The sequence below is a fragment of the Bidens hawaiensis genome, unplaced genomic scaffold (genome assembly GCF_021521415.1).
Source record: "Bidens hawaiensis isolate Kalapana, Puna unplaced genomic scaffold, B.hawaiensis_p1.1 tig00027305_1, whole genome shotgun sequence".
Lineage (NCBI taxonomy): Eukaryota > Viridiplantae > Streptophyta > Magnoliopsida > Asterales > Asteraceae > Bidens > Bidens hawaiensis.
Genome location: NW_027494410.1, coordinates 83,193 through 108,881, shown reverse-complemented (window position 1 = coordinate 108,881; position 25,689 = coordinate 83,193). Strand labels below are relative to the sequence as shown.

The following is a 25,689-nucleotide window of genomic DNA, read 5'->3' as shown; positions in this document are numbered from 1 at the left end:
TTCATTCCATTTATGTATTCTTTGAATGAACTTCATTGGCAAATATTGAAGCAAAATGTGTAGTTTGATTTCTTTTTACCTTAAATAGAAACAGGACAAACAAGTCTGATTTTTGCATCTTCTTTAGTCTTTAGTTGTTGTATGGTTTAATTAAAGGCTTTTTTTAGCTCAGGTTTTTTCTTTCGTCAGGCTTGAGCTTAATACTTCAACTTGTTAAGATAAACAAGTCAAGCTGAGCTGACATATTTAGCTACAAGCATAAGTCCAACATGTCTTGCGCGTCTTGGCTCAACTTGTTTACAACCCTATCCTATTTACGCTTTGCAATGCACAAAGAAATCTAGAGGTACCAATATCTGACACGACTAAAAACACATTATGAAAATAGTCAGACTTTGAGAGCTGGTAATTCTAAATCCTATAATAAACACCTGGGCTATTTGTTTGATTGTCTAACATGATTAATAAGCATATTATGGTCTGGTTGTGCTAAAACGGAAAGAGCTAGCTCGAGTAAAGTTAGAATAACTAAAGTTCAAAAACTATATCTTTGAATTGTGTATGGATCACTATTAGATCAATATTTCGATAGTACTCTCAAATCTTTAGTGTGATAAAACAGTAGTGAGAAGCATGTAAAACAAGGTGAATAACTAAAACCGAGATGAATATACAATAAATAATAAATTCTGAAAGTTAATTTTAAAGCGACCCATTATATGGGTAACTCAAAAGAACAAATAATGTAATTTAGTCCTCCTTTGACTTATATCTTTTGTAACTTTTATGGGTGTACACGCTTCGGTTGTTAGCGTTAACCAAATTAATCAATTGGTTTTAAGTTAATTTCTGTTGCTTTGCTACAACTACTGCAATTCTCCTTCATTTTCCCGTGTTTTAAATTTATACCCGTAATACGTCTTACAAAAAAGTGAGCAAATAATAGAAATTGGGTACCTGTTAAATTGGGTACCTGTTAAATACACGATAAGACCTGTTAAGCAAAAAATTGCAGTATGTGATTTTTTAATTTTTTTAAATAATTGAAATTAGTTGGCCAGGCTCTATCATATTCCCTTATTGGTATATGAAACTTAAAATTGTCTTATAGTCATGACATATAAAGTAGTTAAACGAGTCATATTCATGTTTGATACTTGTGTTCAGCGCGTCGCCGTATACCTGTGACACGAATTGCCAGCCCTAATAGAAAGATTTACTTATTTTATAGATACTTAGTGAAGAATCATACTACCAACATCTTAACTTTTATTATATTTTATTCTTTGTTCCTTCATTAAAATGACATATTACACCTGGTGTAAACATCTTGTTACCAAATGTTCTGTATCAACTTACAACAAATTTGCTCAATTTTCTTATCCCAATTCCCTTGTAACGATTTTGGACCGAATAAGTTTTCACTCGTCAAGCCACTATTGTGATTGATATACATTGCTCATGATACAAGTTTATTTTTTCAGGCTGCTAAAATTCTTGCAAATTTGATTATAACGGGCTCGGGAATTTTGATGAAGGGAATGGTTCAAGCATATCGCAAAGCGCTTCAAACTATATTTCCGATATCATATCTTATTTGTTGCCAATATGCATATCTCAAAGCACATATTTTTATTTGACTTTTGTGATAAAAAAAATTGCAGATGCCTCAAAATCGGGTGTTGCTCAAGAAGCGGAGCAGAATGTTGTACGTAGAGGAAGCTAAGTTATGACCGAACAAGAGGCTCGACAAATTCTTGGTGTTACCGAGCACTCACCGTGGGAGGAAATCGCGCAGGCTAGTAATCTTATTGAAGAAACACTAATTGACCCCGGGCAGATTACGGATAATCTGGGGGTTAAGTAGATGTTTCCCACGAGGGGTTAGGTCCGGCAAAGATGGTTGTTCTTCAGATGACCTGCAAAACAGACACCGTGAGCTCGTCACTGAGAAGGGGGGGGGGGTACCTCCTTGTGACCACCCTCCGGCGTGAGAATCAGACTAGATTGCTCTTGAATATAAGTGTATATTAAGAGATTGCTAGAGAAGATAAGATAATGAGATATCAGATAATGTAAGATAATGTGTCCATACCATTCCAAGGTGTTGGAGTATTTATAGCCGAAGGTAGGTTTCCAAGAAGGTACAGCCGGCTGAATAGTATTCCTGTTCTGCCAACTGTGGGCTACGCACATGCCATGCTGGTGGTTGGTGGGTAGGCAGCGGCTGATAGTGACCAGGCCGGCTGTGTACTATTCCTTTTCCACCAACTACAGGCTATGCACGTGCTACGACAGGTTGGTGAGTAGGCAGCGGCTGATAGTGAAATTAAGTAATAGAGCATGCTGCTCGTTGTACTGTTGTCAGTGAGCTGTCGCAGCTTTGGTCAGATCTTTTGTCCATACCTCGTCAGGTACAGTACAAAAGATCCTCTAGTAGCGTACGGACTGGCTTATTTGGGCGGGAGTTTTCCCGGCTTTGTGCGGGAGTATTCCCGGCTTGCTCACTCCTTCTTCAGGTGACATTACTGAATTATTTAAGAGTTAAGTGCCTTGTGCGTGTAGCCTTGCTGCGCGGGTAGCCTTCCCTGATGGCTAGTATCCGTAGCTGCGGGAACAGGCGGAGTACGTCGACCATTGGGAGGCTTTTTCTGCGGGAACAGCTTGCGTACTGCGCGTAAGGACGTCACGTCTCTGAGCATGATGGGTCCTGCGCATCCAGTTGGTTTCTGCGCAGACGTCTCTCTTCAAGGTGAGTCTTGCGAGTTTAGCCTTTGCGCAGACGTCCCTGTTGAAGGTGAGTCTTGCGGGTTCAACTGCGCAGACGTCCCTTTGAGGTGAGTCTTGCGGGTTCAACTGGGCTCTGCTGGGACCTACCTCCTCACTTATATATTATAATTATTATTTACTTGTTTTACCAGCTATTGATCAGTAAAAGTTGCATATGCTAGTACCTTTTTTTTTACCTAGTATCTACTTTCTAGTTGGAGCTTTCAGTTTTCACCACATCACAAGTTTCAATTTTAGTAAAGATGTGCAAAATGAGCAGGTTGAATGAATAATGGGTTAAAAAGGGCAAAAATTTCTGAGGGTTGAAATGGTTTGATTGGGTTCGGTTGACCAAGAACACCTTTTGTTTGGTTTATATGTGTGTATATATATATATATTTATCTGATATTTAGTATGTCACATATGATTGGAAAAGTTATATTAGGCAATCTACTTTTGTGATAAAATAATGGGTTATCAGTTATCACTTATCTTTAAAAGCTCCTATATACTTTCACAAAGGTTGTTCAGTCTCTCAACTGCTTTTTTTTTTTTTTTGTGTGTGATTTATTAACTCCTAAACATATACACATTTATTATACAACTTAAGCAGTTAACAATGATTAAGTCATTCAAAATCAAAACCCCTCCTTTAATAGAAACTGAGGACTTAAACAAGGGGTCGGTTTGGGTCAATTTTGGGCTCAAACAGAACTGAAATTTTTGTTTTTTCCGATTTTATTTTCTTTTGGTTTTGCTATTTGGGCTTGAAACTTTGGGCCAATAAAGATTGGCCAGAAAATATAAATTTGGGCGGTTGGGCTAAATTTTTTAGTTATTTAATAATTCATTGGTTATTATACATATTGGCTAAAATATATGGGTTTCACTATATACTAAATTATTATAAATTACTTAAAATAAAAAATAAAAAATGAAATCTATAAGTTTGGTTCAGTTTTCTTCGGTTTTAAATTAAACGAAACAGAACCGAAAGACCGGCTTTTACAAAAACATAAAACCAAGCCGTTGATTTTTGTTTCGGTTCAGTTATTTCGGTTTAGGGCCGCTTTTTTCAGTTTCATGCACACACCTAAGTTAAATCAATTACAAAAATGGCCGAGGTACTTAAATTACAGTTTTGTGGAAGCAGATGTGATTTTTTTTAAAGATAATCCTAAAGTGATGTAGAAGACTTTAAGCGTTGACCTCACCGGTTTGACAAATTCTCTCTGTTGACCCTTTTGAAAGTACCACCTTTTATTTTCTATAATGCAAGGGATACTGTTTTTTTTAACCAAATATGCTTTTATATTAATGTTGCATTATCTGAATGTTTTAATAACAATGAGCTCACACAATTGTTGATTTTTCTACAGAAATACGATAATTTATTTGAACGGAATGCGACGAGTGGGAGTTTTTATTTGCAGTCAAAATTTCACAGGGCTAAGGAATGCTTGGAGACGGCTTATCAAGTAAAAGATCAGCCTGTGGGTTGACTTTGACTTCTTAATTCTTAGACTTAATCATTTTTAGAGCATTTATATATTTGTAGTCTGATGATGCCGAGTGATATGGGGTTTTGTATTAATGGATTGTAGTGAACACAGACTGTAGTTGATTAGTGAAAATATTTAAAAAAAAACAAATTTGTTATAAATTTTTATATATTTATATAGTTAATTCCAACGTATAAATACATGATTTGAACAAAATCAATTAAAACAAGGTTACACATTCATCTGCTATCTTTCTAAGTTAAAACTTGTATGCTTCACCACACATGTAGCATGAGCACAACTAAAGTTTATTGTTCATTTTTGGCATGTTCAAAATATTTTAGGAGGCGTTCTCGCCTTCTCGATTCCCTTTGGTCCGTTTTGGTGAAAGTTACAAACTGCTAACTACGGTTTTGGAGAACGGCAATAAAATCGGCATGGTTGTGCAAGTCGGTAGAGATGGCAGTGAAACCTGAACCCGGTGGGAATACCCGAAACCCGACATAATTGGGACGGGTCTTACCCTTCCCATTAGGGTTTGGGATTAGTTTTGAATTTTTTAACGGGTTTGGGATGGGTATGAGATTTCTAATATACCCGATTACCCGATAATATAGACCCATTTACCAGATTATATACACGACATAATTATGTGTGTATATATATATATATCATATATGTGTGTGTTGATTTGTTTATTTATTATTTATATACATACAGTAACGCAAAGGAATGATATTTGTTTTTAACGTTCCCATTGTTGAGTTTGGTAACTGTGGTGATGTTCTATGGATATTAAAAGTATATTCTATGTATATATTGTATTATATTAACAGTAATTAATCCATTAGAAAAAACTAACGGTATATTCGAAACCCGCGGGTATACCGACGGGTAAGTACCTGCCCGATATCCGACGGGTAAGTACCCGATAAATACCTGACAGGTCTGGGACGGGGTCTTATAATCGGGTATGGGTCTGAGAATATCTAGACCCGTTCCAGACCCGACCCATTGCCATCCCTACAAGTCGGTTGGACCGGCCAGTTTTACGGATTTAACATTTAACAGCTTGGTTTTGATAGTTTGTAGTTTGTACCTATTATTTTTTATACTTCTTATTTTTTAAAAAGATTAATTTGTATCAAATAAAATTAAAATAATAAAAGTGGTTCATGAATTGTTCATGAATTATTTATATACATAACTAAACATGACAAAATAAAAAAAATATAAATATACAAAAGCTAAACAGTCAATGTTTTAAATTTCAAACAAACCATTAAATTAAATTTAAATTCTTGAAAACCAAACCATTAACCAGCCACCGATTTGGTATAGGGGGTTTGGTTACTTTTGGCCTTATCTTACAAAACTTGAAGAACCTTCTTGTGACATGTATGGCCTTTTGACAAGCATGCGTGGTATAATTATTTTGACATTAATATGGAATAAAGACTTGTTCTATTGCCAGCTAAAAATTAGTTTAGTATACCTAAATAATAAAAATAAAAAATATCTTTTCTACTATTCTTTAAAAATTAATAATAATAATAATAATACATGTATCCCAGAAATTCTCCGAGCAATTGTGCGCTGTCTGCTCTCATCTTTAAACTCACACAACCTTCCCCAAATTGCTGTTGATAGAAAGAAACACAATCACCAAACCCTCTCTTTTTCATTCAACCAAAAAGATCAAATCTTGAATCTTGCCTATTCTTTTACCCATTCAATATCATATTTTTTTTCAATTTTCTTTATACCCATTTCAAGATTCAAGTTTTTCAGATCTGCCCACCTTCAGTCTAATCAGGTTTGATGTCTTTTCTTGAAAAAGATCTGTTTTTTGATCTGGGTCAGTTCCAGATTTCTTGGATGATTAAATCTTGATTTGTTTTGTTAATTTCTGATTTGAATCTGTTCATATGTTCTGTTGGTTCCTAGCTAAGAATCAAGAATTTGAGATGGTAATGAGATGAATTAGGGTTTTGATTTGCCTCTTGTGTAAAGATTTAACCTTTTTGATCTGTGGTTGTGGATTCAATTACATGTTTTGAGTTGTGTGATTGTTGGATTTAATGGGTGTTATTTATTTATTTTTTTTATTTCGATTCGGTTTTGGTTTTGAAATTAGGAAAATATTAATCTAGTGTTTGGTGATTTGTAATTTCTTTGGGTTGTGGTCTTCATTTCTATGTTATAAGATAACCTTTCTGCAGATTTGGATCAATTAGTATGTTTTATGCAGCTGTAATTTATTAAAATTGATAAGCTTAGTGGATTTAATGGTCTTGAAGCTTATATAATCAATACACAATAGTCTTGGCAGTTAATCACAATTTCTGAACTGTGATTTATTCATATTTGATTATGTTAATCTGTTTCTAGTGTTTGTGGTCATATAATCAGTGTACCTGTAGGTGCGATTACGTTGATTAGCTTAGACGAAAACCAAATTACTATAATACCCCCGCTCAAATCATTATTCGTTTTCTGTTTCCAGCTGAACGTGAATAATCTTTGGTAGTGTGCCTTGGTGTGCGGGCACAACGTGAAAAATGAAGAAGGCGTTTAGGGACATGTAAGTGATGATATTATTATTTTTCATGTGAACCGTTACAAACTTATCTGAGTATGTTTTTATTGTTTTGTGCAGTAAGAGAGGAGTTAATAAGAAAGTTCTTAAAGTTCCTTCAATAGAACAGAAGGTGATTAGTTGACCTTTATTAAATTATAGCCAACACAAATTCTATTTAGATTGATTTTTTAGCATTCCATTTTATGTCTTGCAGGTTCTTGATGCTACAAGCAACGAGTCATGGGACCCACACGGAACACATCTTGCTGATATTGCACAGGCTTCAAGAAACTAGTATGACACACTCGTTTTATCTTTAAACATGAAGAACTAAACGACTATTTTATGCCGCAATAAATTAATGTTACGTCTTTTTGTTCAGCCATGAATACCAGATTATCATGTCAGTTATTTGGAAGCGTATCAGTGACACTGGGAAGAACTGGCGCCATGTGTTCAAGGTTTGCACCTGCCATGTGTACAGACATTTTACAGTCGTATCTTTTTCTCTAAATACTTCAAATGTGACATATTTTTTTAAAACGGTAGTTTTGTCATCAAAAAAATGAGAACATGGAAAATTATTGATTTTATTCGGTCTCTCTCCAAGCTTTCATTCTTAAATATTTTCAAAATTCATGATGTTTGTAGTTTTTCATATCCATTGTTCAAGATTCATGAATTTTGGTAGTCTTTTATACCGTTGTTCAAGATTCATAATTTTTGTATTTTTTCGTACTTGTTCAAGATTTATGATTTTTTGTAGTTTCTCATACCTGTTCAAGATTCATAACCATTTCAATGCTTTCACAAATGCATGTTTTCAAAATTCATGATTTTTAGTTCAAGGTTCATGATTTTTTTGTAGTTTTTTCATACCCAGGTCAAGATTTATATCCATATTAATGCTTTCGCAGATGCATGTTTTCAAGACTGTTGATTTTTGGTAATTACATACCCATTGTTCAAGATTCATTATTTATTGTAGTTTTTCATACCCACTGTTCAACATTCATGTCCATATTAATGCTTTCACAGATGCATATTTTCAAGATTCTCGCTTTTTGGTAGTTTTTCATACCCAATGTTGAGTAAAAGAATCTAACCAACAGACTTTGATTTCTGCACCAGGCTTTGACTGTTCTTGAATATTTGGTAGCAAACGGGTCGGAACGTGTTATCGAAGATATTAGAGATCACGGATACCAAATATCTGTATGGTTTTTTTCTTAAATCTTTATTTCTAAGTCTTAAACATTTGAAGGTTATAAGTTTTTATTTTATTTATTTATTAATTTATTTTTTTTGTAATAGAATTTGGCATCTTTCCAATATATCGATTCTACTGGGAGAGATCAGGGGATCAACGTAAGGAAGAAATCTCAAACACTTGTAGCTCTCGTAAACGATAAAGAAAAAATACAAGAAGCAAGAGAGAAGGCTGCTGCCAGCAGGGACAAGTGAGTTTTCTAATAACAATTATTTTTATACAAGAAACTAGACTGTTATAAAAATAATATCGTTCAAAACGAAACAGGTCGAAATATGCTTAATATAATGGATTGACATTTTTAATATTTGAAAATAGGTTCCGAAATGAAGGACAATATGGAAGTAGAGATGAAGACCGTAACGGTTATGGTAGAGAACAGGATTATAATTACAGAGATTCATATGGACGTGATGGTGATGATGAATATCGTGCAAAAAGTCAAAGTCTTGATGGTGATTATGGTACAAAAAGTCAAAGCTCTGATAGAGATGACGGCCATCAGTCTTCTAGGTATTTGACCTCTCATAATACTTGTTTGTTAATGGTCAATGTCTCAGAGTCATTTCAAATGTATTCAAATGCATAAAACCTTCTAAATCTCTTTATTTAAATATTTAAAGAGGTTTAAAACTATTATGTAATGATATTAATTCATATTTATTTTCATTTGTAGAGAAAGCAATGCTAGAGTTGAAGATGCTAATTCAAATCTTGAGGCACCCCCTAGTTATGAAAATGCTGTGAACGGAGGTGAAACGCCACCGCCACCTCATCAAGAAACCGTGCTTTCTACCAACTCTGAACCGCCAATCACCGCCACATCACCACCTCCGGCAGCCGCCACACCTGCGGTGATTACCGACAAGGAGCCAGAAGGGTTTGACTTTTTTGACCCTCGTGCTGCACCCCCAGCCCCAGGTAAAACCGCTCTCTGTTAATCATTATACTTGTTGAATGATGAATATATATTTATTAAAATTTGGTGTGGATGTAGCTGCCACGACAGCGTCAAACAGTGCTGAAGTGGACTTGTTTGGTTCTCTATCAGACTCTTTCTCTTCAGATATGTTGGCACTTGTGCCATCTGAACCGCCTGCTACTGCTAGCTCTAATCCTAGTCAGCAGACCTTTGTGGCTGCGTCACCAACCACTCAGGTGCCTGTTAGTAACTCACCACACACACACTAACATGCACATCATTTGACACTTTTACTTTTTATGCAGCAATTTGATGATCCATTTGGTGATGGTCCTTTTAGAGCTGTCCCTTCTACTGATGTGTTCTTGGTTCAGCAGTCAACATCACCCTTTGGTCAACCACCTCAGGCGGTTGCTCAACAGTCAACATCACCCTTTGGTCAACCACCTCCGACCGTTGCTCAACAGTCGACATCACCCTTTGGTGAGCTACCTCAGGCAGTTGCTCAAACGACAGTGAATGACATGGGATTTGGTGACGGCTTTGACCAAACTGTTGACATTCTAGCTGGTATACTTCCGCCAACTGGACCACCCGGGCAGAATGCGTTTCAACCACAACCTGATCAACTTTCTCAAACCGGTCAACCTAACCAGACGCCATTTGGTCAACCTCACCAGACCCCATTTGGTCAATCTAGCCAGACCCCATTTGGTGAAACTAACCAGACTCTGTTTGGACAACCTAATCGGACACCGTTTGGTCAACCTAACCAGACACCGTCTGGCCAACCTAACCAGACACCATTTGGTCAACCTAACCAGACTCCGTTTGGTCAACCTATGACTCAAGGTAGCTTTTCTGGCCCATTCGGTCAGCCAGATTTTCCAGTTCACGGTGGCTACCAGTCTATTCCACCGTCGACTTTACCAGCTCAGGGTGGTCATTCTGTGTTGCCGCCAGGTTTCTTGGCTGTTCAGGGTGGCCAATCTGAGTTACCACCTGCTTTTCCACCTCAGAGCAGTCAATCTATGTTTCCCCCCCATTTACCATCGGCTCAGAGCAGTCAATCTGTGTTGCCATCTGGTTTAGCAACTCAGGGCGGTCAATCTGTCTTGCCGCCTGCTCTCCCATCTCAAAGCAGTCAATCTATGTTGCCGTCTGCTTTAGTGGCTCAGGGAAGCCAATCTGAGTTGCCGCCTGCTTTTCCACCTCAGGGCAGTCAACCTGTGCCGTCACCCAGTTTTTCAGCGGCTCAGAACAGTCAACCTATGCCGCCGCCACCCAATTTCTCAGCGGCTCAGAACAGTCAACCTATGCCGCCGCAACCCAATTTCTCAGCGGCTCAGGGCAGTCAGCCTATGCTGGCGCCGCCCAGTTTCCCAGCGGCCCAGGGCAGTCAACCTATGCCGGTGCCTTCCAGTTTCCCAGCGGCTCAGAGCAGTCAACCTATGCCACCGCCGCCCAGTTTCTCAGCGGCTCAGGGCAGTCAACCTATGCCGCCACCGCCCAGTTTTTCAGTGGCTCAGGGCAGTCAACCTATTTCGCCGCCGCCCAGTTTCTCAGCAGCTCAGGGCAGTCAACCTATGCCGCAGCCACCCAGTTTCCCAGCGGCTCAGGGTGGCCAATCTGAGTTGTCTGCCTTTTCAGCTCAGGACGGTCAATCTGTGTTGCCACCTAGTTTCCCATCAGCTCAGGGTAGCCAATCTGTGTTGCCGCCTAGTTTCCCCGCAGCTCAAGGCGGCCAACCTGTGTTGCCACCTAGTTTCCAGACAGCCCAGAATGGTCAATCTGTTATCCGGCCTGATCTTCGTGCAGCTCAAAATGGCCAATCTGTGTCTCCGCTTGGCTTTGCAGGCGGTCAAAAAACATCTCTCGGTAGCATTTCTTCACAGCCAGGGTTCCCCAATTCCAATGGTCAAACCGGTCAACCTAGTAATAACCTTTACAACAGTTTCCCGCCTCAAGGTCAACCAACATCAGCCCCAACGCCACCATCTGCCTCAATTTCAAGTTTCTTACAACGGCCGCAGTTACAGTCAAATACCTCCGTCACTGCTTCATCTGGTGCACTTGCTATAGTACCTCAACAACCTGCAAACGATAAATTCGAGACCAAATCCACTGTTTGGGCCGATACATTGAACCGTGGCATTGTTAATCTCAACATATCTGGATGTAAGTTATTTCAGTATCATTTATATTATTCACTTTGTTACATATATAACACTCTTTCTCAATATGCAGCTAAAACAAACCCATTATCTGACATTGGAATCGATTTTGAGGCGATAAACCGTAAAGAAAAGAGAATGGAGAAACCAAGCAAAACACCTGTGACTTCAAATGTAACCATGGGTAAGGCCATGGGCTCAGGTTCAGGAATCGGGCGTGCAGGTGCAGGCGCTCTGAGACCCGCACCCAACCCCATGATGGGCCCGGGAATGGGAATGGGTGCACCTGGTTATGGAGGTCTAAACCAGCCCATGGGAATGAACAATATGGGTATGAATACTGGTCAAGGGTATCAGATGCAGCCGCCGCCTGGCGTGGGATTTATGCCGCCAGGAAGTTATAATCCGATGATGGGTGGAGGCGGGTGGTTATGGTCAGCAACCATATGGTGGCTATAGATAAAATTGCAGGCATGACCATAGTTATTGTGATATAAAAAAGTATTCTTTTTTCCTGATATTTTTGTAATTCTTTTTGATTGCTATAGCTTTCTGTATAACAAATATCAAGCTATTTCTATGTATTCAAAACATTTTTGTCTCTTGTTGGTTTTTGAAGCATGAACTAAGCTTCATATAAATTTTGATTTTGTTAAAGTTTTATTATACACATATTGAAACGTATTAATTGGGTTTGAAAAAATGTGTGAAGACATGTGAGTTGACCGACTTTTATGTTCATTAAATAGGTGCAACTTGTCAAGACATGTGGACAAGAAAATAGAATTAAAGAAAATCTAACACAAACTTTGCTTTATAGATATCCAATAATATATGTGGTATAGGCTATTTCAAACTTGTAGTATAAACCTGGGCATATATGTTGATATATCAAACATTTAAGATTTGATACAACAAAATGAGAAACCAGACTAATAAGCATTTTATGCATCCTTTTTTCTTCTTTATTACTTCAGTCTTTGTGTTAGAATCATTTTACCACGACAACTGCCGTGATCTGGAATCCGACGCAACCTCCTACTTCTCAAGGCAACCACACTAGTAATAGTAAGTGTACCAATAAGGAGAGACATGCTCTTCTTCATTTCAAATCATACACCGGTTACGGCCGTTTTGGCCTTTGCGCTACATGGACATCTGAAGAAGCCAGTGATTGTTGTTACTGGAGTGGAGTCACGTGCAACAGCCATTCTCGTGGCACAAGCCTTAACTTGTTTGGTGGATTTCTTGGAGGCAATATTAGTCCTTCATTGCTTAACTTAAGCTACTTGAGTTATCTTGACCTTTCTTGGAATTTTTTTAATGGAACAATTCCCAATTTCATTGGTTCCATGACCCAGTTAAGGTATCTTTACCTTGGTTGGAATGACTTTACTGGAACCATTCCTTCAGAACTCGGAAACCTCACCAACTTGCAAGAGCTTTCACTTGAATCGTTAAGTAGCTGCACAATTGAAAATCTAGATTGGTTGTCTCGTCTGTCTCACTTGGATAACCTTGTCATGTCAGGTACTTCTCTTGCCAGAGTAGATAACTGGGTAAACGTGATTCTAAGTCTTAAAAAACTATCAGCTTTAGGTTTAAATGGATGTGACCTCTCGCGTGTCATACACCCATATTCTTATTCGTATGTCAACTCTTCTTTTTCTTCATCTATTGTTACCCTTTCTCTCACCGAAAATAATCTTGCCTCATCCATGTATCACTGGTTTTCCCCATTAACTAGCAACGTACTTGAAGAACTTGATCTCTCTGAAAACAAATTAGATGGGATTCCCAGATATCTTGGAAATCTTTGTAGTTTGACATATTTGTTTTTCTCCGGAAACTCAATGCCTATCAACTTACATGATTTCCTAAGTAACTTGTCTGGATGCACGTCGGTTACTTTACAATACTTGGAAGCCACATATAGCCAATTCAAAGGGTCGTTGTCAGATCATATCCAAAATTTTACATCTCTACAAGATCTAGAGCTTTCTGAAAATCAGTTAAATGGAACTATAAGTGAAAAGGTATGGCAACTACCCGAGATTCGAACACTAGATGTTTCTTCCAATTTTCTTAATGGTTCCATCTCTGAAAATATTGTAAAGTCAAATATTTTAACTATAAATCTTTCAAACAACTCACTCGAAGGTGTTCCTTTAAATGCTCACATGTCAAACAATTCCAACGTAGAACAAATTGACTTGAGTTCTTGTAAGCTAGGGCCTCGTTTCCCCAAATGGATTCAAGCAATGAAAAATCTTTCAAGTATTGATCTTGGCAATACCGGAATTTCAGACAAAACCCCAGAAGATTTTTGGAACATGTGGCCTGCTCGTTTGAGATATTTGAACATTTCTTTCAACAATATTACTGGGATAGTGACTGATATGCTATCAAATTTTGATCGTCGTTCTTCAATCATAGATTTGAGTTCCAACAACTATTATGGTCGTATACTGAATGTTCCTTCAAGTTTGGAAAGGCTAGACCTCTCCAAAAATGATTTATCCGGAGAAATCTTCTTTTTATGCCAATTGTTGATGGGTCTTTATCCTTTCTTGATCTCTCACACAACTTATTCACCGGACGAATTCCAGATTGTTTGTGGCATTTTAAAGAACTAAAAATTCTTCGTCTAGGATATAACAATCTGTCTGGAAGGTTTCCTTCTTCTGCCAAGTTTTTAAACAATCTTGAGGTTTTGTATTTATACAATAACAGTTTCTCAGGAAAATTACCCTTGTTTTTAAAGAATTTCACCATGTTGACCTTTTTGAATTTGGGGGCCAACAAGTTTTCTGGTTACGTGCCTGGTTGGATCGGGGAAAGGTTATCGAGCTTGTATGCTCTTATCCTAACATCAAATAAATTCATTGGAACCATCCCTTCACAATTATGCCAATTGGCATATCTACAAATTCTAGACTTGTCAATGAATAAACTCCATGGAGCCATCCCCTCGTGTTTGAATAATCTCACTTCCATTGTTCAAGATGGATTTGCAGTTAACCAAAATGTGCATCATACTAACAACAGTGGGGGTGAGTATGTTGACCACTCTATGATCAAGTGGCAAGGAAGTTTACATGAATTTGGCAGCACTCTAGATTTGGTGAAGATCATTAACTTATCAAACAACAATTTAACTGGAAAAATCCTGGATGAACTAACTGATCTTCATAATCTGGTTGCACTCGACTTCTCAATGAATGCTCTAGTTGGAGAGATTCCACCGAATATTGGTCTAATGAAACAACTTCTAATTTTGGATCTATCAAGAAACAATCTTTCAGGAAGAATACCATCAAGCATGTCTAACATGACCTTATTAAACTATCTAAATGTGTCAGTATAATAACTTGTCCGGGAGAATTCCGTTTGGCACTCAACCCCAGTCCTTTGCACCTTCAAGTTACCTCGGGAATGAGGAACTATGTGGACTTCCCGTGTCCAAGTATTGTCCAGGAGATAAAGAACTTGAAGATCCACCCGTCACTGGTGAAAGTGTGGATGGCGGGGAAGACAGAGATGATCTTCGGATATGGGTTTATATTGGCGCGGTCACCGGTTTTGTTATCGGATTTTGGATGGTGTGTGTTGCTTTACTTGTCAACCGTAGTGGGAGACGTACGTTTTTTCACTTAATGGATAGTTTGGAAAACTGGGTTTATGTGAAGGTGATGGTGCTCATGGCAAAATTACGTAGGATTGCACATCCATAGTTTGCATGTTCACATTTGGGTCTTCTTGTTCTTATTTGGGGATACAAGTATAGTATAGTAAGATGCAATGCAAGATTGGGTTTTCAAGTCCCTAAAATCAATATCAGCTTCCTTAATCTGCATCAAAAGACTTTTGTCTGCTGTTGATTTTTGAAGCATGTGATGATCGATTAGTTGGAACAATAAACATTAGAGTGTAAATCATATACTAAAACAATCACATGTGTCATTTAACTATGTATTTTGTGTTATCTATGCCATTTTCGATAAAGATAGTTGTAAAATTATTAAAAGCTATTATATTTTTCTGTTAAAACATGTGATATGTTGGCATATTTTCAAAGATACAAGTATAAAAATAGTATAAGACGTATTTTAGTTAACACTTTTTCGTTAAAAATTGGTATAAATTTAGCATGGTACATACTTGCATGGGTGGTGCATGTTATGGTTTTAATATTTAGATGACGCCAACGAACTTTAGCTCAACTGGCATTGGAGGGAAAGTGAAGATTTGGGGTGTAGACCATGAGGTCTCAAGTTCAAATCCGACCCGACCGAGTTTACCACAGTGGGCCTTCGGCCAATGAGTTTTCCCGCAAACATGAGATTGCATGTGGGCTTGGCTACCCAACTTTGTTTGCGATCGCGGGCGTATGGGTCGTATTTTGCCATTGGGTTACCCCACCTTATTCGTTGGCCGTTAAAAAAACTTATATGACATTAATTAGAAAAAAACAAAAAGATATTTGGGTTTAGATCAAATACAAATGACTTTTATCGTGAGTAATGTACAAATAACTAGAGTAATTATTATTACATTATAATTTTAAACTAAAGAAAAATTACGTATATCCTGGCCTATTTATACAACTCCATCTACCTCGCCTATAGCGAGTTTGCGACCATCAAGTGAGGGAACACCACCAGAGATTATTGTGCCAGATGTGCTTTGGTCATGTAGCTTGATTAGTTTGTTTTTACATTTATATCTCATAATGTTACGTGGTGAAGGCTTGAGTGTTTTGAATAGACCAATTTTTTTATTCGTTAATTAGTTAGTTTTCTTATGTTTCGTATTCTCCACACAATTTTATATACACATGCGTACAACAAGAAAGTTGAATGAAATTGTTTGGAACACATCAATTGGATTTAGAAAAGGATATGATGAAAAATATATCCAATAAATACAAATCGTGAAGACTTAGATTTAAAAGTCTTTGTATGTCTAATTTGTAAGTTGGGGCAAAAATTTAACTTAAACCACACCCCCACATAATTTTTTAACCCGTACGTGGACATGGAAGTTGAAAGAAAATCTACTTATTTGAAAAATTAAATCGTATTAGGTTTGACTACGTCCATCCGATCCAAATTGAGGTCATCTACTTTAAACTCCCAAGTTTATAATAAGTTGGTGCATATATGTTGATGCATCAAAGATTAACTAATACATCAATACAAAATTACACAACATAATGAGAGATAATATTTGTCATAGGCATTTTGTGCCCCATGTATTCCTCTTCATTCTTTTAGTACTTGTATCGGTTTGGCTTAAGACGACAACTGCAACTTCATTAGGCCACCACACTCATAATAATAAGTGCATCGATAAGGAGAGATACGCTATTCTTCAATTCAAATCATACATTTATGATCCCGAAGGACTTCTGTCCACATGGACACTTGAAGAAGAAGAAGAAGCAACCGATAGTTGTTGTGCATGGTTCGGAGTAGTGTGCAACAATGAAACAGGTCATGTCACAACCCTTGACTTGTCCTACGGATATCTTGAAGGTAAGATTAGCCCTTCATTGCTTAACTTAAGCTACTTGAATAATCTTGATTTGTCTCGAAATTACTTTTATGACACCATTCCAATGTTCATTGGTTCACTCAATTAAAATATCTTGACCTTGGTTTGAATTATTTTACTGGAACCGTTCCTCTTGAACTTGGAAACCTCACGAAGTTGCAAGTTCTTTCGCTTAGAGGTCTTGAAGAATGTACAATTGAAAACCTAGATTGGTTATTGCATTTGTCTCAATTGGAGGACCTTGACGTGTCAAGTATTTCTTTGGGCAAAGTAGATAACTGGGTAAATGTCATTCTAAGTTTTAAAAAACTGTCAGAATTGGGTATGCAATTCATTTTATTCCAAATCAAAATGTTACAATCAGAGATAACCACATTCAATAGTCACAAGATTGGGATATAAACCAATAATCAAAAGCTTAAAACAAAGACAAAAGGGATCAAATATGAAACCATAAAAGAGGGAACAAGAACACCCGGATACTACATCGTTGCTGATTGTATTCATACTATAACCTAAGGCAGACCTTATATTGTTAAGATGAGATCTGACCGTTAGAGCATATCGGATCTTCCAAAGATAAACCGATGGATCGAAGCAACCGTTGAGAACATCGGATCTTCCAAAAAGGGGCTGGAGCTTCTAAAGATAAACCTTATCAGCAATATGCGTAGATGGAGACGAGATGTATCATGAGACAAAACCAAAAAGCCCAAGACAAGACAGATCCAAGATCCTTAAGCCCAAAACTCGTGAAGTCCATTATGCAAAGATAAAACAACTTAATTAGAATAAAAACAATCTTCATCATGGATTATAAAATTGATATATATTTTAACAAAAACTATCAACCTTAAGTTTAGATGGATGTGACCTCTCACAGGTCATGCATTATTCTTATTCATCGATCACTTCTTCTCATTGGTCAATTGTTAGCCTATATCTTGGAAACAACAATCTCAACTCATCCATGTATCATTGGTTATACCCATTAACAAGTAACAAACTTGTAGATCTTGATCTCTCCCTCAACAAGTTAGATGGGATTCCCAAATATCTTGGAAGTCTATGCAGTGTTACATCTTTACTTTTTAATTTCAACTCAATGCCTGTCAAATTACCCGATTTCCTAAAGAACTTGTCTGGATGCACATCATTTACCTTACAAGAGTTACGTGCTTCAAGTGGCCAATTCATAGGGTCATTATCTGATGATATCCAAAAGTTTTCATCCCTAGTTTATTTACACCTTTCTGATAATAAGTTAAATGGAGCCATAAGCGAAAAAGTATGGCAACTACCTGAGCTTCAAAGGTTAGACGTTTCTTCCAATTCTTAAAGGTGTCATCTCTGAATACATTGGGCAGACGAAGATTTTGGTTGCAGATCTTTCAAACAACCCACTTGAAGGGATTCATTCCGGAGCTCACGTGTCAAACCTTTCTAATATAGAAGAGATCAAGTTAAGCTCTTGCAAGCTAGGGCCACCTTTCTCTAAATGGATTCAAACAATGAAAAATCTTTCCCACATTGATGTAGCCAATACCCAAATTTCAGACACAATTCTTGAGGAGTTTTGGAACATGTGGCCTTCTCAATTGACATATCTGAATCTCTCTTCCAACAACATTACAGGGAAACTGACGAATTTGTTATCAAACTTTGACAATGAACCGTCAACATTAGATTTGAGTTCTAACAACTTTTATGGTCCTATAACAAATGTTTCACCAACTTTAGAATGGCTAGACCTATCCAAAAACAAACTTTATGGAGACATCAACTTTTTGTGTCAAATTGTTGATGGGTCTCTCCTCTTTCTTGATCTCACACATAACTCATTCGTGGGGAAAATTCCATACTGTTTGTGACATTTTAAAAAACTAAAACTTCTTAGTCTAGGATATAACAATTTGTCTGGAAAGCTTCCTGCTTCTTTCAAGTATTTGATTAATCTTGAGGTCTTGTATTTATACAACAATAGCTTCTCTGGAAAATTACCCTTATCATTGAAGAATTCCACAAACTTAAATTTTTTGGAATTGGGGCCAACAAGTTTGATGGTAACGTGCCTCATTGGATAGGAAAAAAAGTTATTAGGATTGTATGCTCTTAGCCTAACAACAAATAACTTATTTGAAACCATCCCTTCACAATTATGTCAATTAGCAAATCTACAAGTTCTAGACTTGTCGGTGAACAACCTCTACGGAACAATCCCCTCATATGTCAATAATCTCACTTCCATGGTTCAAAATGGATTCTCGCCTCATCAAAATGTGCATTATTTTTACTTTATCAATGGGAGCGAGTATGTCGACCATGCCATGATCAAGTGGCAAGGAAGTCTACGAGAATTTGGTATCAATCTAGGATTGGTTAAGATTATCAATTTATCAAGAAACAATCTAAGCGGAAAAATACCAGATGAACTATTTGATCTCCATAAATTGATTGCCCTGGACTTGTCCATGCACGCTCTATATTGAGAGATTCCACGGAATGTTGGTGAGATGAAAGAACTTCTAATTTTGGATCTATCTAGAAACAATCTTTCAGGAGGAATACCATCAAGCATATCTCACATGACATTATTGAACTATCTAGACGTATCGTATAATAACTTGTTAGGGAGAATTCCATCAGGCACTCAACTCCAATCCTTTGAACCTTCAAGTTATATCGGCAATGCAAAACTATGTGAACTTCCTCTATCCAGGTATTGTCCCGGAGATGAAGAATTAGAAGTTCCTCCCGTCATTGGTGAAAGTGAGAATGAAGAAAAGGGCATGGATGAAATTCAGAGATGGTTTTATATTGGTGGGGCAACTGGTTTCTCTATTGGATTTTGATGGTGTGTATTGCTTTACTTATCAACCGCCGTTGGAGACATGCTTTTTTTCACTATCAGGATATTTTGGAAAATTGGGTTTATGTGAAGGTGATGGTGTTCTTTCAAAATTTCAAAGGGTTGATCATCCATAGTTGTGTGTTGTATTTCGATCATCTTTTTGTATGTTCTATTTCGTACGCGTTGTTCTTGTTTCATACTGCAGTGGCAATTTCCCTTTGTTGTGTAAAATGGGACTATATGTTATGTAATATATAACTCTATAAATATGACTTCCAATTCTCATTGTTGTTCCATAAGTATGAAGCAGATGCTAGAAGCTCAGTTGATCTAGATCTTCGGGTGAAATGGCTTTAAAAAACTGTCTTAATTCTTGTATACCATGTGTTTTAAAATCCATATATATTAATCAGTCATCACAAAGATATTTTTTACCCAAACACCCAACGTGTATGTAGAAAGACTTACCTTTTTCATATTGACTGTTGTATAAGTAGAAGTGGTGATATTGAGCCATTAATAACGATGTTTTTATTTTTGTTGGGTCAAATACAATTTTTTTTCGCTAAAAGAGGATAGGGTCAAACGGGTCATACAGTCATACGAGCTAATTAAGTCGCCCAAAATCTAATTTCAACGCATATTAATGTCTTAACTATTTTTATTCAAATGCCTTAAATCTTGATTTTCCAGTCATAATTATAGTTGTAGGTCCCGAGTCGGGTGGATCTAACAACGTCTTTGGATCAATCTAACTTAGTGCTAGCGGAAATCACACTAAGCAACCAAGTGGTCTCGGATCTTGAGTTTATTTTCGGTTAAGGAAAGGAGAGTGAGTGAGAGAGAGAGAGAGAGAGATAGTGTTTTTGCAAAAGGTTTTCTTTGTATATCAACTTTCAACAACTAGCTAAACCACTAACATCAACAACCTTGCTTCTGCATGCTTCCTATTTATAGGGAAGCATGCATGAAAAGTAAGGTACTACTAATGCCCAATGGGCTTCTTTACAATGGACCATGGCCCAACTAATGTACAAAGTGACCCATCGGCCCAAATACATAATTTAATCAATACAAAAGACTAACTATACAAAACGGGGCCCAACAATCTCCCTCTAGTCTTTAGTATTGAAACCCGTCGGTGTCGTATATCAGGCATTCGTCCTCGGTCAGTGGAAGTTCAACAAGTCTACGCATGAACTTGTTGAAGGCTTCCACTATCCGGTCGGTATTCTGACGGCCCAGATCCTCGACGGTTCCCAGCGGCTTGTTGTAGAGCTTCTTTACATCTTCAACATGTAGTCCCATAAGCTCATGCTCGTCAAACACTCTGATCTCGTGCATACCACGGTAGTGAATAACGGCCTCGCCGGTTGTGTTGTCGAACTCCCAATCTTTGAAGTCTCAGAGAGTGTTGGGAAGATAGGGCTCGCCATGATAGATCTTGTGACATTCTTTTGGCGCCTTGTATCTCCACATAGTACGAGGCTCTCCGGTAGCAGGGTTAATCTCTCTTGGATTTTTGTACCTGCGACCCTTATTCGGCTCAAAGTCCCTGTAGTTGACTCTTGATTGTCGCTGCAGATAAGTCGGGACCCAACTTTCCAGCGTACTTCCAGTGGCACTAGGACCTAGAGCTTTCTGAAGATAATTCAGATCAAGCTCTGGTAGAGTCTTCAGCTCGTGATGGCTAAGAAAAATGAGATCCCCGCTGTAGCGCCTGATGGCCCAAACTTTATTTCGCTGATCATACCTTGCATACACGATCAGCGAGTCATCGTGATATGGATAGTTGAGCACGCATGCATACGCACAACTGGTGACAATGTGTGTCTTTCGCTTCTTCTTCGGTGGTGGTTCAGGGACAGGATCTATTGCAGGAGCTTCTGAAACTTGAGCGGGAGGAGTATCCGGATTTGTGTAACACCCCGAAATTTCTAAAGTAATATTTAATATATTATTTGTCGGGTGAAATAAACGAGTTAGTGGAACGATAATAATAATAGCAAAATATGAAGACTTAGTAGGATAATTAGATGGGATTAGATATGGACCAAAAGGAAATATGGGCCTTCGGTCCATGGGCTTAAGGGGGTATAAATACCCCCTTAAACCCCAATCATTTCCATTCCATCCATTTATCCATCCTAATCTATACACACCCCAAAACACACAACCCGAACCAAGATCCAAAGGCGAGGACCCGAGCTCGTTGGTGCTAGATCGTCGTGACGAACCAAAGCAACAAGACCAGCTCGTGTTCGTAGTTTGACTCATTTACGGTACATTTATATCGAGAACATGTTCTTTTAGGTTTGGATTAGTATAGAAATGATAGATCTGTGTTTGTATGGTAAAAACGAATCCTACAAAGCTAAACTTACTGAAAATGGTTAAGATTTGATGGGTTAATCGATTGATAAAAGAACCCGTAACCTATATGCCTAAATCGCACCCCTTAAACATCGATGTTAGGTCGATTTGATGGTTGGGGTTTGTAGGCGCTGGTCAGACGATTCCGTGGATACCTAAATCGAGTTATTTGGTTAAGAAACGAAGATGATTAAGGACGAACAGTAGCTGCAGCCGACAACTTCGCCTGCAAGTTAAGTTCGCCTGATGAACTTCGCCTGCAAAGCTAAGTTCGCCTGATGACAACTTCGCCTAAAGCTAAGTTCGCCTAAGGTTTAACTTCGCCTAAAGCTAAGTTCGCCTAAGGTTTAACTTCGCCTAAAGCTAAGTTCGCCTGATGACAACTTCGCCTGCAAAGCTAAGTTCGCCTAAGGTTTAACTTCGCCTAAAGCTAAGTTCGCCTAAGGTTTAACTTCGCCTAAAGCTAAGTTCGCCTGATGACAACTTCGCCTGCAAAGCTAAGTTCGCCTAAGGTTTAACTTCGCCTAAAGCTAAGTTCGCCTGATGACTGCCCCCGGATCCCCGTTCGTTGTGGGTAGTAATTAAGATTAGAAAAATGATATAAGTAGTGATAGTTAATTGATATGTATACTTGCTATACAGTCAGCCGTGCACAACTGAGGAAAGGATTACGATTAACGGTGAACGTAACCGTGTTCAGGTGAGTTTCTAGCCCCATATTATGTGTTATGTTTTCGGGGCTGTGTGCATACTCGATATGTTTGTTAATACGCTTATCCTAAGAGATAAGTGTATGCCTTATGTGAATAATGTGATATGTATGAATGATGGCTTGACGGTACGTGAACGATCTTCGGATATTGCACGTACTGTCAGGTTGTAACGCTAAGTATAAGGTAAGTATGATATGTATGCTTATGTGTATGAATGTGATAAAGTTAATAAAAAGAATGGAAGGATGGTTGTATGGTTACAAAGAGGGTACCGGGCCCTAATAATACTCGAGGTATGATGTATGGTTGTATGGTAACGAAGAGGGAATCGAACCCTACTAATATTCGAGAACTAGGGAACCGAACCCTACTAATATTCGAGGAAAGAGGGTACCGAGCCCTAATAATACTCGAGGTATGATGTATGGTTGTATGGTAACGAAGAGGGAATCGAACCCTACTGTAAGCCCCGAACCCGGTAGCCCTACTTTAGCATCGGATTTACTCATAAACACAGTCCTTCAAAATCAGAGTTTATTAAAACTTTTCGCGGAATATAAAACATCAATCATTTGTTACAAAACATTAAATCCTTTCTTTGATACCATAACACAAAACTTATATTCAAAACATCTTTACTTCTTTCTTCAGATGCCAGCCGTTCAATCCATGCATGCATCATCCTCTTGCTAGCTCTGTAATGGACTCACCTGCGTGCATACTAAAAGTCAGCTACGCTGAGTGAGTTCTAGTTAATCAGGCAACATACAATCTATTCTCATATATTACTTCCCGTATCCGAAGACACATATTACTACCTTAACCTTGTATAAATATCCATAGGAGGATCGTCACGTAATATCTATTAAAAGAACCATTACCATTACCCTACCATATATATACTTTCCATAGGAGGAACACTATACTATCCATAGAAGGAGCACTATACCTTCCATAAAAGGAACACTATACCTTCCATAAAAGGAACACTATACCTTCCATAAAAGGAACACTATACTTTATTATTTAATATCCATGTAAGGAGCTAGTCACTTTCCTTGACGATACGTGCAATATCCGAAGACGTTCACGTACCATCAAGCAATCATTCATATATTTCACATTATCCATATAAGGCATACACATAAAATTATATCCTTTCGTTCATACTTTCTTACTTTCTTTAGTATTATCTTACTTTCATATCTTACGTTATAAAGAGCATTACGCCCTACGTTCCTCGAGTATTACTAGGGCTCGGTACCCTCTTCGTAACCATACAACCATACGTTATCATTTCTTTCTTCTATTATCTCTATCATGTTCATACACATAAACATACATAACATACTTACCTTATTCTTAGCGCTGCAACCTAACAGTACGTGCAATATCCGAAGATCGTTCACGTACCATCAAGCAATCATTCATATATTTCACATTATCCATATAAGGCATACACTTATCTCTTAGGATAAGTGTATTGACAAACATATTGAGTATGCACACAGCCCCGAAAACGTAACACATAAATGGGGCTAGAAACTCACTTGAATTCTGCTTCTTTTTCTGATAGCTGTAAATCCCTTCTCTATCTGAGCTCGGCTGACTGTACAAGTTACACGTATCAATACTCGTCTGATCTAATCTGGTGGCCTAGTATTAGCTTACTTTAACTTATCGCTTTATAATTTATTTTCTAATCAAACTTGGCTTTAGGCGAAGTTAACCCTCGGGCGAACTTAGCTCTAGGCGAAGTTAACCTTAGGCGAACTTAGCTGTAGGCGAAGTTACCAGCTAGGCGAACTTAGCTTTACAGCGAAGTTGCCATCAGGCGAACTTGGCTTCAGGCGAAGTTATCATCAGGCGAACTTGGCCTCAGGCGAAGTTACCAGTTAGGCGAACTTAACTTTACAGCGAAGTTGCCATCAGGCGAACTTAGCTTGCAGGCGAAGTTCATCAGGCGAACTTAGCTTGCAGGCGAAGTTCATCGCGTTGAAGGCGAAGTTGCCCAGATGAAGGCGAAGTTATCCAGACAGCTGCTGTTCGGTTTCTTTTCAGCATTTTGAGCGATTTTAACACCCTTGCTATGGTTCAATATCACCCACTACGCTTCTCGACCATCTTCGGTCGCTTATACACTAAAAAGCTTGAATCTTTAAACCTTAAAGGCCAAGAATCATACCTTTTTGAGCTTGTTGGATCTCGTTAACCTGCTAGCACGCTAATCTCTTTCTCTCGGACCTGCCCGATTCTTCCCTTGGCTCGGCCCGGTTCCGGCGAAGTTAGTGTGTGGTGTGTGTGTGTGTGTGTGTTAGGGAGTTTGGTGAAAAATGAAAGATATTTTGGGTTTAGGGGATATTTATACCCCTGAAATCCCATGGACCTAAGGCCCATTCTGATTTAACCCATCTCTATTAATCCGAGTCCATAACCCACGTCCATTACCCGACACTAGCCCGACCCATACCAACTCCCATTCTCTTATTTATTTCCTGATAATCCGAGTAAACTTTCCCTCTATTATTAAGTAATATAATTAATATTATCTTGAAATTTCGGGATGTTACACCTACTAATATTCGAGAACTAGGGAACCGAACCCTACTAATATTCGAGGAAAGAGGGACCAGACCCTTATAATATATGTGATGTTAGGGACCAGACCCTTATAATATCTGTGATGTTAGGGACCGGACCCTTATAATATCTGTGATGTTAGGGACCGGACCCTTATAATATCTGTGATGTTAGGGACCAGACCCTTATAATATCTGTGAGGTTATAGGGCGAAAGGCTCTTTAAAACGTATGATTATGTATGTAAAGAAAGTATGAAGGTAAGAATGAAAGTATATGCAATTATGTGTGTATGAAAGAAAGTTAAGAGGTTAAGTATGAAATGTAAGAAGGTATTGTATGATTATGTGATTAACTAGAACTCACTCAGCGTAGCTGACTTTTAGTATGCACGCAGG

At 38.0% G+C, this 25,689-nt stretch overlaps 3 pseudogenes across 1 annotated transcript; all 3 read left to right on the top strand.

The window, feature by feature from the left end:
* Positions 1–5,943: 5,943 nt before the first annotated feature.
* On the top strand, positions 5,944–11,820 carry LOC143575183 (clathrin interactor EPSIN 3-like; annotated as a pseudogene). The gene is made up of 12 exons (XR_013142724.1): positions 5,944–6,088; positions 6,779–6,856; positions 6,932–6,983; positions 7,068–7,147; positions 7,236–7,314; positions 7,985–8,068; positions 8,168–8,313; positions 8,442–8,636; positions 8,800–9,044; positions 9,121–9,281; positions 9,351–11,223; positions 11,293–11,820. The product of XR_013142724.1 is annotated as a clathrin interactor EPSIN 3-like (transcript).
* A 318-nt stretch (positions 11,821–12,138) lies between these two features.
* LOC143575190 (receptor-like protein EIX2) lies at positions 12,139–14,953 on the top strand (annotated as a pseudogene).
* A 1,481-nt stretch (positions 14,954–16,434) lies between these two features.
* On the top strand, positions 16,435–19,760 carry LOC143575189 (receptor-like protein EIX2; annotated as a pseudogene).
* Positions 19,761–25,689: the final 5,929 nt, after the last annotated feature.